General features: G+C 45.6%; 1 long non-coding RNA gene across 1 annotated transcript; it reads left to right on the forward strand.

Annotated features, from left to right (window-relative positions):
- The first annotated feature begins 370 nt into the window (after positions 1-370).
- LOC115322893 lies at positions 371-13,878 on the forward strand. Its single transcript, XR_003919072.4, has 3 exons — positions 371-559; positions 3,893-4,211; positions 13,741-13,878. It is a non-coding gene; the product is annotated as an uncharacterized LOC115322893 (long non-coding RNA).
- The last annotated feature ends 493 nt before the right edge of the window (positions 13,879-14,371 follow it).

Genomic DNA, 14,371 nt, shown 5'->3' on the forward strand with positions numbered 1-14,371 from the left:
TAGAGCGATATAAATTTACGGGAAGTCCCATATTTAAAAATACACGTAGTGTATTAGTTAACGACGTGATGTCGCGAAGAGAACGCGCCAAATCGAAACCGAAACCACCATTGCGCGGCACATCGCCGCTAGGACTGTTTCGTTTTTGTAAACATGTAGAGCCTTTCAATATAGTTCACTATTAAACAACAGAAAAAAACTTTCTTTTGAAAATATCTGGTTTAAAACCAATCCAAAAGGAATCTACGACATCAAAATTCATCAAATTTAGCGGGTTACGGCGGACATTTAGCTCGTATTCCGAAGAACTCTCCTTGGAGGATTCTTCACAACACTGTGTTATTTGTATTATGGAAGGCAGACATGTGGCTTTGCGGCATTTGCGCGAATTTGAAGCACCTGTAATTAGTTTATTGTCCTCCGTTTAGGCTGACAGCACCCTTAAAAGAAACGTGGCCGTTTAAATCGGCCCACAACTACTCAGGATGCGGAGTCTGACGTCGCGTCGTGCTGCCGCTGCGTGTCCACGAGAATTGTCGTGTGGAAACCCGTATGAACTGTGAGTACTAGTGCCTTGAATCGTGGTTTTCTGTTCCCATTTGACGTCCGTCAAGGCTGTCGCTTTTCTTTGTTGTTTGTCACTTGTGAGCAAGGCCTTGCTTTTTTGACGGCGGTGAGAATTCTGAGTTTCGTAGCTTTAACGTGAGAATACCGGAACGTTGAAACATTTTCGTTGCTTTCAAGTCTTTGTTCTTGTCGTAGCGTCATGGACGAAAAAGTGGGGAAGCTTTTAAGTTAAAGTAAAAACTTTTAAGCTTTTAAGAAGCTTTTAAGCAAAAGTAAAACGCTGCCCAGAGGTACATACAGCTTCACGCACATTGCACTCGCAAAACACATCCACACTCCGCCGAGGCAAATTTTGGTCGGTCTCCAAGCGTGCAAAGGCACTAAGGTGCAGCACTTCGGCGTGCCAAGTAGTGCTACAGACGTTGTCTGAAGACAACACCTGTAGTGGGTTTGATAAAAAGTTTTTGACTGTTTCTCGATACTCGGTGGCGTCTGCTGCAGCAGGAGACGCCTGGGAACGTCGTACGACAAGGAGCGAATGTCTGGCTGGAGAGTGTGCACGTCACCTTGTCGCGCGGTCCAAGGCTAAGCCAGAAACTCACTTACAGACGTGTATAGAGGGTTATTTACTCAGCTAGAAGCTATGCATCGCGGGAAGAAAAATTGCCTTTTCATCACCATCAGCGTGGTCAAAGTTGCCATTTGCTGCAAATGTTGTTTGGTTAGCTGCCCCATAAGTTTTTCGAAAGCGAGCCAATGATCGAGATGACTCGCATAAATAAGCATTTAGTTCTTATCGGTGAAAGGAAAAAACATAAAAATTGCTGGTCGTTTGTGCCGAGTGGCTCCACGGCGACTCTGCATGAGCGACATCCACAGATGCCAAGCACTAGGTGATCCAAAGTAGCCAGTTTGTGACATATAGCTTGTGTGTTATTTTCATCTCTAGCCTTCACAATGTACACGAATTAGAAATTGAACTGCACTTGGCAAGGGGGCAGCCCATGAATAATTTTTCGGAGTTTTTGGACATTTACTGCTTATTAATATGGGGGCAGGTACCCAAATTAAAATTTGATTGACTAAATGGGCTGTACTGCGTACGTCGGGTTACTGTAATCGACGTTAAGTGTAGTTTTGATTTTATTCTTCCAAATGGGAATGGTGGCCGGTGCGTAGGGCTAGCATATGGTTCTACTCGTCTCACGCATGAGGTAATCGTTCATTTCAGTTTACTTTCTATACGTCCTTCAGCTTCGAGCTCAGTTTGCTGGCAATTCATGCGAGTGCATCTGGCCTGTTGTCACTACAAAGTTTTCTTGAGGTTACATTGCCTTTGGAGAGTCGTTCGTCCGCACTCTTGCTCAATCTAGTGCATGCACGTCCTAACAAGTCCAGTGACCGTCGGCCAACACAAAAACATGAGAAGAGCAAACTGAGTTGCGAGAACACCACGCAACACCTAGCACAGACGGCGAGCAGAAATGTCTCTTCACAGACCTACCACGCCGGTATTGCGGTCGAAGTAGGGCTACAGTGAAATGAGACGTCATGAGAATATTTTCTTTAACATAACAGTTACAGGTTATAACATATTTGCTGTGTGAATGTTATGACAGTGGGAAGCAACATTATAGAATCACTCAGTTCGGAAACTGCCGTAGAGCCTGCTCTGAAAAAGTGGCCCCGATCTGTACACGAGAACCGAGCTAATGGAGAATGCTATGCTGCCATTTTTCCCGCAGCTGTCACTCGGGGAACTGCACGACTGCATGTATTGATTCGGGAGTATTGCATTCAAAGCGTCCACTGTGACTGTTCTATTTTGTCATTAATCAGCCATTTTTGCGCCGAAACATATACGGTGGAAGGGGTTTCAGAGATGCCAAGTGCTGTCTCCCAAGTGGACGCGCCGTAAATTACTAGTGAGGTTAGGATGCACCCAGGTCGGGACGCGCTACCTGAAATCACTGGTGAGACATTGTTGTATAAAAACAATATTATGCTGCAAAACCTTGTGAACTAAAAATTTTATAGATCATTGTGCACCTGTTATTTTGTACTAATCTCCAAGAAAAATTCCTACAAAAAGAGTTTTTTCTGTTTGTTTTTATGCAAAAACATGCTTTCCGAAAGCTCAGGGTGACCACAGAAAAGATTGAGCCGCCGTCTTGGCACCTCGAGCTTGGGAGTTTCGGTACTCTGGGAGCATTCTGTGACTCTAGCAGTAGCCATATAAGGCAACTTTCATGTTTCAACTTGTCTCTAAAGGACGGCAATGTTATCGTATTTAGCTCAGTCTCAATGGACGCTAGCGGCACGGGTTTCAACGGTGAGTTTCCCAACTGAGTGTTCCAGTAACATTTGTGGGAAGTCTACCCGATTGAGCTTCTAATGTCTTCTCGGTAGATGAGAAGTTTAGTCAGTGCAGTATGATGCTGTCCTGGGGTCTTCAATGTGTACCACGCACTTGTGGTTACACAACCTTGTGTCGGTACAGTGATCATCCAGATCAAAACGGTTGTGGTGGGGATCGAACACGGGATCTGTGGGTCCTGCGGCACGAGCTTTTGCTCCATGTCCTTCGAGCTTCGCTGCTCTAACGCTCGGCTACTGGTTGACGTATGGTTGTGAAATTACATTGAATCCTTGGTATCTAACAGGCTATTCCCTCTCCAGATGCAGGATTTTTGTATAATTTTGAAAACATGCCAGGTGTTCGCAACTCCAGCCCGTCGCTCGCCCTCTTGCGGACAAACAAAGAACCGGAGGAGTGGAGATGGCAGTGAAGACGGTGGCAGGGCTATTGGCCCTAGTGCTGCGTTTACTGCATTGTTCTGCTGGTCGGCGTGTTCGTGCATCATGCAGTTTTAACAAAAAAAAATAGAGCGCATTGATATAGATATTGTTGTTCCGCTTTGCAACTCTTAAGAATCAGCATGCTCAGATTCTTAACGCGTGTCCACATCTGTCACCTGTGATATGCTGCTGCCCTGACTGCTTCGTGTTTGTAGCCAGATAAATTACTTTTATCACAGTGACCAGCGTCCGCAAGCATGTGCACGGGAAATCCTGGAGAATCTATCCCCCATCTCTTCCGCCATATTGGGACTACCGCCCCGCCATCTAAAGGGCGTTGGAGTTGCAAGTTGTGACACTGCTAAGTTTTTTTGACCATTCTTTGCAGGTCACTCTAACTTTTCTCTGGTTGAGGTTAATCCACTTCAGAGAGATGACTTTTATCGCTCCTTAAAAGACAATCTTTAGATTTGTGTGATTTGCCTCCCGTTTGTAAAATACTTACCTCATTACATTGGTCCCTCAGTTTAGTCTGGTGCAGCGTGGTCCTCGTTCCTGTGGTGCCATAGAGCCTGCGAGCGCCATCATCATTGCCGGTTCGTGTTACAACCAAGGTTATCTACGAGAGGCGTCGCGAGGCCCAGCCAAGACTTTAAACGTCAGGGTGGACATTGTCTCGCACCTCAAGGAAGCATCCGGCGGCACAAGCTGTCCATCTGCCAGTGACACATAGTGGCAAGATGGCAGTTGCAGCACTTGCTGCTCTTGGCATCCTATGTCTACAAGCTCAACCACCTGGGGTCTCATTCACATTCACCACGGTGCACCCGACAAGATTCAAATAGGTGAGAACCAGTGCGTTGAAGACCGTTACTCGGTGCTCCCGGGCTTGCTTAGCTCCATTGCAGAGAGCAAGTTCTTCTGCTTCTTGCAGAGTTGTTGCAATGATATTAGGATGTCGAGCTCTTATTGGCTGATTGAGAAAAATAGTGAGTAGACCTCAAGGCATCTAGCGTTGAGGTCTACCCACTATCCTTTGAATCAAAGCCAATCAGAGATCGCTGCCATTTGCATGTCACTGCAACTTCTGTGCAAGAAGCAGACGACTTACTCTCTGCATAGACTTTTTTTCGAGTAACGAGCAACATCTCAGGAATCGTCTGCAAACTACAAATGAGGGGCAGCACAACACGCCTCCTCCCATCAGGACATGTTGGCAACGTGTCATTGTAACGGATTTCCTTGGTTTTTATGCCCCATATTGATGCTCAAAAGCCATAATTAAAAGAGATTAAATAATGCACAAAAATAGGTGCTGAATGTGCTGGTCGTGTGGGACGGTGCCCTCTGAGAATGGCGACAGCAGGAAGCAAGGCCATGGGGGAAGGTGTACGCATGCACGGAGCTTAATGCAAAAAGGTCTACTTGGTTCTATGGGCGTTCCTGCGGTACGCTCGCATGTCAGGGAGGGCATCGTCCAAATGTTCTAATGCGGAGTTGCGTTTTAACGAAAGCCAACTCCGATTTTGCGGCGTGCGTCACGCGGCACAGCCAAAGCCAGCAGAGTTGACCAGCTGCCAAAAGCGTTAGTAAACAACGAAATAGAATGGTACCAGGGGAGGACCAGGTGCGGTTTTGAAAAGAAGCTCTAGTATGTTCCACGAAGGCTGACGCCGGACATTAGCGTGGCACAAGGCCTTAAGAGGTCGGGATGGGCTTGCGGAAAACAGGGTATGCGACTTCAGCATTTCGGCACTAATACGCTACCGTTCTGTCCGGACTCGCGGTGCTTTTAAACCACGCTTAAATTCGGCACATTGCACCAAATCATATTTGCTGTCTGTGCAACAAGTACTGCTTTGTGCTGAAGAATCCCCCTTTAGCACTAGACACAAACAAGTGGGAAGTCCCTGACCACTGTGCTCAAAATGTGCATGCGTTGCACAAAGGTGGCATCATGGGATTGCTGCAGGGGTTGTTTTTTTGGAGGGTCGAATTTGTGTGAATTTCACTGTTTTATAAATTTTGGGGAAACTTGATCGTGGAGATATATTGGCCCGTGATGGCAAATACACAGCATACTGCTGAGAGCTGTGAAAATTTGGGCTTTAGAAATAGTACCAAAACACGCTTTATCGGATTTCCAATATCGAGCCCGTGAAAATAGTTGTTCAAAGTATATGGTTCTTTCTTTTTAGAACGCAGCATTAGGCGCCCGTTTTCGGCTTGAGCGGCGTCGCCGTTGGTGTAACTGCGCGTTCCATTATGGGACGTTTCCCATAATGACGTCACGAGGGTTACCCTCACGAGGGTTACCCTCACGAGGGTTACCCTCACGCGGGTTACCCCCATGAGGGTTATCCTCACGATGGGGTAACGCTTGTGATGTCATGTGACGTCGCATGCATCTAACGTTGCCAATATTCCTGCTAAATTTAGCAAGAAAATTTTTCCGCTAAATTTGGCAGCAAATTATTCTCGCTAAATTTGCCCTTATGATGTCACGTATGACGACACGTGTGATGGCATGTGTGCTGCCGCTCGTGACGTCACGAGGGTAAAGGCCCGTTCACACTCTTGCGACTGCTTGCGACCTCTTAAACCTGGGTTCCTTAAAACTTCTAAAACCAGAGAACACACTGGCGCCATCTATTGGGAAGCAGTGTAAACTCGACGGTCCGGCATATTTTTTTTTATTTCTCGCGCAATATCCTTTTTTTTTTTTGGCTTGAAAAACTTTTGTCAATGTTATAAACGAGCCTTTCTATGGGTATTACGCACATTTGACCTCGGAAATCCCGCAAAACCTTCGCTTTTGTGAAATGCAGTTCTAGGGTCACCGCAGAGATGGCGCCACAATGTCAGTGTGTCCCCTCATTCTAGAAACATTTAAGAAGTTGTAAGAGATCTCGTCTCTCTCAGTCGTACTCGGTCGCAAGAGTGTGAACGGGCCTTAAAAGTTTACCGCTAAATTTAGCAGAAAACTTTTCCCGCTAGATTTTGTGGGAAAGGGAGAAAGGCGTACCCTCCCCTCGTCCTCTTCAAGAGCTCTGCCCCAATTCGTGGTTACAGAAAATTGTAAACGTCTTTAGTTTTTTATTATCTAATGCCATTTATTGCGTGGGCACCCTAGCAATGTGCTCGCCTCTATAAGAATGTCTCGCTCAAGAAACGTCTGTGTTGAATTGTTTACCATAAAATCCGGAGAGATGCACCACCACCGAAAAGTAACCCACCCCAACTTTTGGCTAGGAGTGGGCTACCGAAAGATAGCCCACTCCTAGTAATCTTAGTGTTCAGAACAGTGATGACCTTGACGTAAATATGTCTAGTGTGCTGTGGCGGGATATAAGCGAACATTGCTGACTGGGGAGTCCAGAAATCTTTGCTTCATTGCCCCTGGCAGAGACAAGCTTGACAGACACTTGACCTAAATATAGGTTTTTTTTTCAACTTTTCTTGGTTGCACACCAAAAGTTAGCCCATTGCTTAATTTCAACCAATTTTCTCGATTTTAGGTGGGCTATCCTCGGAATTTTATAGTACTCATCTGTTCATTTGTGCTTTGAGGGTATCATCTCTTCTAGCCTAGCATCCGCCACTTAAAGCAGTGCCCATCTTTCAGATGCACGAAGCTTTAGGAAGGGGTCTTCCCAAACTTTCCGGAACAGGGTTTCAAATGTTTGGGAAGGTTGGCTGAAGCCAGTGTTTTGGAAAAGTTAGGATTGTTTTGGTTATAGCCAGCAAACATTGATACGCATAGCAACTGCTTGTAACAAAAAGTTCCATTAAACCTTTAAACCTTAGGTTCAAGGTTGTCAAAAATAAACAAACAGTCATCCATAGCTTTTTTTTTCTCCAGAACTTCATAGATTTAAATGCAAAGAACTCCTGAATGTGTTAACAGCAAGCTCTCGTGGTAGACAATGTAATTGGTCACACATGGTGCCAGGACTATAATCTTGAATGCCATGGCAGCTGACTTTCAGAATTGCTTGTACATTTTTTTACAGTGATGTCTCGTTAATATGGACACCTCCTTTCTCCCCTAAATTTTTTCTTAATGTGAGTCGTGCATAATATTGAGGGAAAGTGCACATATTTACTCAGTTTGTTCCTCAAAGCTTTCTTAATGTAGCGAGGTTTCTATATTAACAGAACATAACTGTATAAGCGCAATGTTTTTTGTTTCTTTTTTCCTTCTTTTTGGGTAAAATACATCCAGATGGGAGGCAAAGGCTAAGGGCTGCAGTCCTTTGATTAGATCAATTTTGCCTGAAACGTTAGAAAAGTTTTGCTGTAAAATGTTTGGGAATTTCAGAAATTTTTGGTACTTAAACGGACCATGAAATGACCTTTTACATTTGCCTAATAACTTCTACATTAAACTTTCAATGTTCACTGAATGCCAAACTTGCATCCGTTTTCGTTCTGTTTTATTTACTTTTACACGAAAAATTAATAAAATATTGAGTTCTTTCTCGCCAACTCACCACAAAACAAGCCATGGTATACTTTTTACGGTCGTGACATACTCTGGCACTGGAACCGGAAGTTCTCTCGGCAATAGGAGATTGGGAGCGTTAGGGGCGAGCTGGCTGTTTGCCGGCAGGTTCTACCACCAGGTTTTACTGCGCTGATTTCGTTGATGCCACCGACATATTTGCTGAAGCCATGGACACATTGCAGCTGAGCGAAATTCATTTAGATATGTTGCGCTACAGCGACAGCATGGGACTGGTCCCATTTGTGGTACGACTGTTGGAGAGTGCGGCGAGCCTTCCGACAAAAACTCCAGTTGCTCATCAGAATCAGACGACAAGGAGTGGCGACTCCAATGTACGGAATGTTCTGAGCATACACGGATGACCTTAGACCTGGGGTCCCTCAAACCGATGAGCCTGCACCAAGTGGTTCAACGGGATTCCTTGAGTGGAAAGCGGTGAAACTGCAGCCGTTTCTTTTTAAGCTGTGAACTGCACAAACTGTAATTTGGGCACTTGCAACGAGCGCGTTAGCTGCGACTGCGTCCGTTGTGACCGGAGCGACGTGAACGACCGCTCCACACGCACACATTCCTGCAACCACTGCAACAAGCGCAGCAGGTTGTCAGCATGACGGCCGCTTCTTTGCCGCCGTCAGCTGTTTCTGTGATGCCTTTTAGAAGGAGGGGATGCGCTGCCACTCACTGGCGTAGCAGAAAGTGCTCAGAGTTTTCTATGGGCTCAAGCTTTATTAACTTTTATTTTTTCAGGAGAGGCTCACAGGGCAGAGTGGATGAAAAGAAGATTAGAAAAAGATGCAGACGCCGTCTTGGACGATCACGACTTTAACAAACGACTTCACCCATTGCACAAATCTCGCCACACGCCTTTTCTATGATTGCAAACGATGATGTAATCTTACCAGCGACATAGCAATATAGAAATATAATCTCATGATTCTGTTGTCTTGAGGGTGCCGCCACAACGTCGCCAATGAGTTGGTGGATCTTCCCTTCTAGGACGTGCTCGGTTTTTATTAATACGACGAAAATTCGGTCAAGGATAGCGCTCTTCACGGAACGATTTGCTTCCACCACGCCGACCAGGTTTCTCAGCAGAGAGCAGGAACCGCAAAAGAGTGCAAGTGCAGTCTTATCTTTCTCTTGCTTCATTTACCACATAATAGATGACGTATGGCTCCAAGCAATATCAGTGATGTGATTGCTGCGCCAATTGCGCCAAACTGCGCCAAGGGGCTAACCCTGCTACATCCTGCTACATTTCGCCAAAATATGGGTAATCTGCGCCAAGCCTGCGCCAAGGACCAATTTCGGTCGCCTTCCAAAACTGAAACTAAACTGAGCACCGTAATTGAGCATGCGTGAGCTAGGTGGCGCAAGCGGCCGCCCGACAGAAAGTATGCATGCATCAATCGTCCATCCGGTCTTCCATTGTTTTTCCCGCCGTTTCTCATTTCGCCCTCTCGTAAGTCTTGTCTCGGATCCTTTTAAAAAAAAATTTAAGGATAGATGCAAGCGTATATGGACGCCCCGACGCTAGCTTGCCGGGTACCAACCATGCCGTCATGTTGTAAAACGAAGCCATGTTTTTGCGCTGTGGGAGTTACTTTGTGACCTGAAGCAGTCGCTTCTGAAAGAACTGGCGTGGCAAAACTATTTTTGGTCCCTGCCTTCCAGTCACCGTGGTTACATGACGTCGGGTGTTCCCGTCCACACATTGCTGCAGATATGGCGCTTTCTAAACTGAAACGAAAATACCGCTGCAAGGTAATCAGCAATCCTGTCCTTGTTTAAATGAAATGCTACTACGAAAATTCCTCTTTAACTCAAAGACTGCTGTGTCGAAGTATTGATTACCTAGGTTTCTCTCGGTGGGCTTTCTTTTGAGAGGGGCCCCGGTACGGTGAAAAGTCTGTCGCAAAAGAAAGTTTAAGGCGCAATTCAGCTAAATCAAAAAAGGCAATGTCTGCACGCTGAACCCGCACAGCGCGCTTGTTTATCTCGAGTTCAGTTGTTGCGCAAAGCGCTCCAAAAACTGTTTGACCCTGATTCGCGATTTCTTGCATTGATGCGCTCAGGTTCTTTTTTTTTTTTTTGCGTTTGTGATTAGCTTTATTCTTATTTTGTTTGCGCTTTTTAAGCTTTTAAATTAGCTTGTGCCTACTGACCTGGCAAACACGCGCTGCTAAGCTTTTCTTTTTTTTTTTTGTATGCTGGAATGTTACATTTTGCATACAATTTTGGGGATCAGATGGCGACGGAACGGAGTGGCAGAGTTTTGGTTTCTATCGAACAGCCGTCTCCGCTTGCACAACGAAGCGCGTGCAACTGCAAGCTGCCCAAGTTCCCCTCACGTGCATGCGAACATGATTGCACGACAGAGGCACCGACCGGGATGCTTGCAATCGATTGCTTTACATTTGCTTGCTTTTGACGAAAATCTGGCATGTCGGGAACCAGTAAAACGGTGGGAGACATTTTAGAATTGCTCAGCAACGCCTACAGCACTGTACACTTGTGGGGTGTCTCAACGTCTCTTTGGAGACATTGAAAGTGGACATTCATTACTTGCCGAAAGCTAAGCGAGGCGTGCAGCAAGTTTCAAAAAGCAAACGGAAAAGCACCCGCCAGTCGTACTGCACCTTTTTCATATGTACAGTTTCGTACTGCACTGCAGTAGTTACGTGTTTCATCAGTCGGATACTGCTTCAGTTTATTATATTATATTATATAACTAGTGAACTTTATGCTTTCATATTTACTACTAAGCTGGTCATTTTCAAATAAATTTAATATGTGCCTTTCGGTTCTTATTTATCTATAGCGGGTACATATACATAATTTAACTGAAGCATTGCAAAATATGTCGTGTCATTGGCATTTCGTTAACATGTTGAAAGACTTCCAGGTGGTCTAACTTGACTATAATTTGTTTATTGCGGCGAGCGAAGTGCCCTTATTTGTCCAGCACTTAAAACAAATATTTTTATTTTTCTAAGAATATCTGCTCCAAAAGCCACTTTTGCTGCTCCGAAACACTGTTTTAGCGGCTCCGAAAGGTGCTCCAAAACGGCTTAGTCAAATCACATCACTGCAATATAAAATTTGGCAATTTCCATCACATCGCTAATTATGCTACAACATGTAGAAACTACAACTACTACAAGCTACAAAACAAAAATGATCTGGATCTGGAGCTCTAACTCTAACGTGACGGAGGCCGTTGCCTGTGATATATTTTCTTGGTTTCGCTAACGAGTGCCGCGACTGTGTTCCCCTTAAAACTACCACTTCTCTTTTTTTTTTTATGTGTGTTTTGTTGAAATGTAGTTTTTTCATGCTCAAGTGTTGTTACTTGTACTGTTATATATATGAATATATGACTTTTTTCTTTCGCTTTTTCCAATGTTCCTCCTCTCCTTTAATCTCTCTAAAAATGCTTTGCAACTGTATTTTCTGCACACTTGAAGAAGGGAAGTCTCTTTCCGAAACTTCGTGTAATATAGCCTCTAGTCCAGTTCAAACATTTTCTATGTTTACGACTTTCTTGGTGAAGACTTGTTCATTAATACAGGTACAAAATGTGGATCAGAATATTTTTTTTTACAAAACCTTTAAAAACCATTTGCCGGCTATTTATTGTTTGTGATCGCGGTGCTGGTGAGGTAGGCTCTTATCTGAAAGGCGACGTGGATTTGGCTGACGTGCTTTGGCACCGCGGATGCATCGCAGTAAAAAGGCAGAGAGCTTTCGAAGGAAAGGTGTAAAAGAGTCCGCTTTTCTTTTGAAATTTCTATGGCGAAACAACTTTTTGGGGTCTCTACTTCTGTGTTTTGGTTTTCTTTTCACACCTTCTACGATTAATCACATATAATGACAAAAAGAAACCAGGGGATGTGCTGGCCTACTTTCGAATACATATTCGGCAGTACGCCAGTATATCCCCTGGTTTCTTTTTCCTTTTCTTTTTCTTTTATTTTCCTTCTAGATGTGGAGCATCTCTTGCTCGGGTGTTTCGCGGCGTCGTCGTCCGCACGCACACTACGCATGCGCAACTCTCCTCCCTCCCTCTCTCCAACAGCTGCGCGTTACTCCCTCCGCTCTCTCTCTCTACCAGCTGCGTGCACTTTGCGTGTGTTCGCTTCTACTCACACCGCGCGCGCATGCGCAACTCTCCTCCTCTAGTCTCCTCTCCTTCAAGTGTGAATATAAGCAGCGGTAGCGCGCTGCGTGCGTTCAAAGGTGACATATTGAGCTTCCGGCTCAGCAACACTTCCTTTGATTTCCTTGCTCTCAAAACTCTGACTGACTGCGCGCGTTCAAGGGGAGGAAGTGGCCGAGTGGGCTAACGCGTCTCAGCTTGGAGCGTGGAGCGAAAGTTTGCGTTGGGAACCTCCTGGGTTCGAGTCCCCGCCACCCCCGTCTGTTTCGATCTGGATGAGTTTTGTACCGGCACGCGTTCGTGTGCACATTAAAAATCCCAGGTTAGCGGTTGTACTGCACTGGCTAAATTTCTTATCTACAGCTAAAAGACCGATTACCCGTTGAGGCGCATCTCCATCAAGGCTGTATAAACATAAAGAGCAAACCAATTTCTGCGCACGTTCAGTTCACCGCTGTTGACTCCACTTCACTCCGTTCTTCCGATGAAGTGTGATGGAACGATGCTCCGCATCACCCCATGGTTCCCCTCGGGAAGATGGTGTAATTTTTTCTAGTCTTATTTCCTTTTCGTTGTCTTCTACTTTTCCTCTCAAGTGTTTTGGGCTGGCAGCGTGTTCCTTAAGATTGAAGAGGTTTGAAGGAATACACATGAAGAGTTGATAGTTCAGCACTGTTTGAGCATATTTTTTATGAGCTTGGATTTGTTGAGTGACTGCCTACCTGTGCGCTGGTTTGTGAATCATGCTTTACCAACTTACCCAATCTCTAGTATTAGCAGTGTCTTGCAACTTGAGCTAAAACAGTTTTTCTTCAAGGGAAGTGTCTTTTGTGACACGTGTGTTCTATGCAGACATATAAAAAAAATGCTTTTACAGTAAATTGATAGCTCTGTCGGGAGCTTTAAGTGCTGGGATTTTTTTCCGGCATGCCAAATGCAAGTTTTTGTTCTTGGTAACACTGTAGCATGTGCTTTGTGAAAAATATTTATCAGACATAGGAAGTTCTATGGGCAAACAGTCTGCATGCCTCCAAACTAAGACGAGTTCTGTAGTATATTACTGGTCGAGAAACAACTGTGTGAAGGGCACCTCGAGAGTGACCTTGCACCCCGATCTTGCTCTTTTGAGTGCCCTTGCTCTGCCTTTTTTTTTCTTTTAAAGGTCGACGACCGCACTCGAGATTCTGCAAGGCAGAAAATCCTCCTCACCATGGGGGGGAGGAAACGGGCAACGGTGGACGATGTAGAAGAAGGGAGAGGAGGACGCGGAAGAAAAGTGGAAAGCGCGAACTGGTCGTCGATTTTTAAGCTGGAACTGTTTGTTTTCAAGCGTCCGATGCAGAAATCATTATTAATATTTAGATCTCGGTGTTTGCCACGACCTGTGAGGTCGAACTGCATTGATTGGCCATTCTGAAACAATGATAGAGCTTACAGTTGCCTAAACAAAGATTTTCACACGCCGTAAAAAAAATGGCACTACACGATAAAATATTGTCTTAATTGCTCGTTTATACATGGCGATTCATTGAGAAGAAAATTGATAGCTCTTTGTCGTAAGCATCCCAGCCACCTCTGCTCTCCCCCCCCCCCCCCCCCCCCCCCCTTCCTCCGAAAACAACCGCACGTTGCATACCCGAGTATACTTGGGCATGGCACTCGAGGGGTTAATCATTGGCTCTTTACAAAAGGTATCTTTATACCCTAGGCCACTTCGTGCTGCCGCCGTCCTGCATCGTCGTGCATTGGGGCCTACGAGCCTCAAGCAATGTCATCGCGATAAAGACTACAGTTTTACGAAAGGTAAGGTCCAAGCTCGGGAAGGTGAGTGTCTTCATTCAACTGTTTCAAGCGACATGCTTTAGATTCCTACGAATAAAGCAGCAATGTCGAAACACTGCAGAAAGGCTCTCGTGCTCTTCATTATAAAAGTAAGCCCTCGAACGAAACGTGGAACTGATGACGGCTGTGTCCTTGTGTTTGGAACCGCTTTTGCGACGGTGTGCCACGACTACGGTGCGAGGTCGAGGGCATGCAATGGCTCTAGGGGGCATGCCACTCTGCCTCGGCAGCTGGCTGGCAGTGCTGCTGGGGACGGCGTCCGTGTTGTGCCGCATAGTGAAGCGCTGCCCGCTCCGTCCTATTGGGATGCACTTACAGCATCTTCGCGGCTTCTGCATGGAGTAAGGGTTTGGCTCCTTGAACTTTTGAAACCTACCCACACCCAGTGTTTTTCTGGATCTGTTTTTCGTCATTCGACCCGCTGGACTTGTTCGGAGCTCGGGCTCGATTGCTGCGGTTACAGGCGGCATCGGCAACGGCGGCAACGTGCCTCCATG

The sequence above is a fragment of the Ixodes scapularis genome, unplaced genomic scaffold, assembly GCF_016920785.2.
Source record: "Ixodes scapularis isolate PalLabHiFi unplaced genomic scaffold, ASM1692078v2 PGA_scaffold10__122_contigs__length_95168666, whole genome shotgun sequence".
In the NCBI taxonomy this organism is placed as follows: Eukaryota; Metazoa; Arthropoda; class Arachnida; order Ixodida; family Ixodidae; genus Ixodes; species Ixodes scapularis.